This window comes from Coregonus lavaretus (genome assembly GCF_964263955.1).
Source record: "Coregonus lavaretus genome assembly, chromosome: 26".
NCBI lineage: Eukaryota > Metazoa > Chordata > Actinopteri > Salmoniformes > Salmonidae > Coregonus > Coregonus lavaretus.
The window spans coordinates 3,271,473-3,272,084 of NC_140013.1; positions in this window are offsets into that span (position 1 = coordinate 3,271,473).

The window sequence follows — 612 nt, forward strand, 5'->3', positions numbered from 1 at the left end:
TCACAGATTTTTATGCAGATTTAAGTCAGAAATGATACTAGGCTAGGGCACTCAAGCCCGGTTTATACCTGGTTCTAACATGCATCCTGATCTTGCCCACATTCTGATTATGCCCACATTTTCAGACATGCGTCTACATGGTATTAAACTGTCTTATCCGTCCACCTTGGGCACAATCAGAATGTGGAAAAGGGGCTCGATTCAATACGTAGAGCTGAAGATCTGCACTACAACGCAATTTAAATTTAAAGGCAATGTTCCTGCGTTCGCAGAGACTGCATTCACGGTAAACGCTGCATATGTTGGCTCAATCTGAAGTTACCTTTACATTTAAATAGTGCTGTAACAGGGATCTTCAGCACTACAGATTGAATCAAGCCCAAGATCAGGACAAAGGACGCATGTTAGAACCAGGTAAAAACGGGGTTTCGGAGACATCAAACATCTTGGCAAGTCACTCCAGTGTAGCATTGGTCTTATTTTGGGTTATTGTCCTGGTGAAATGTGAAACTCTTATCCAGTGTCAGGTGTTCAACAGACTGAATATGTTTTACCTGGGCTTTGCACCATTTTTCTTTTGACCCTGCTAGTATTGTGGAGTGACTGCAATGT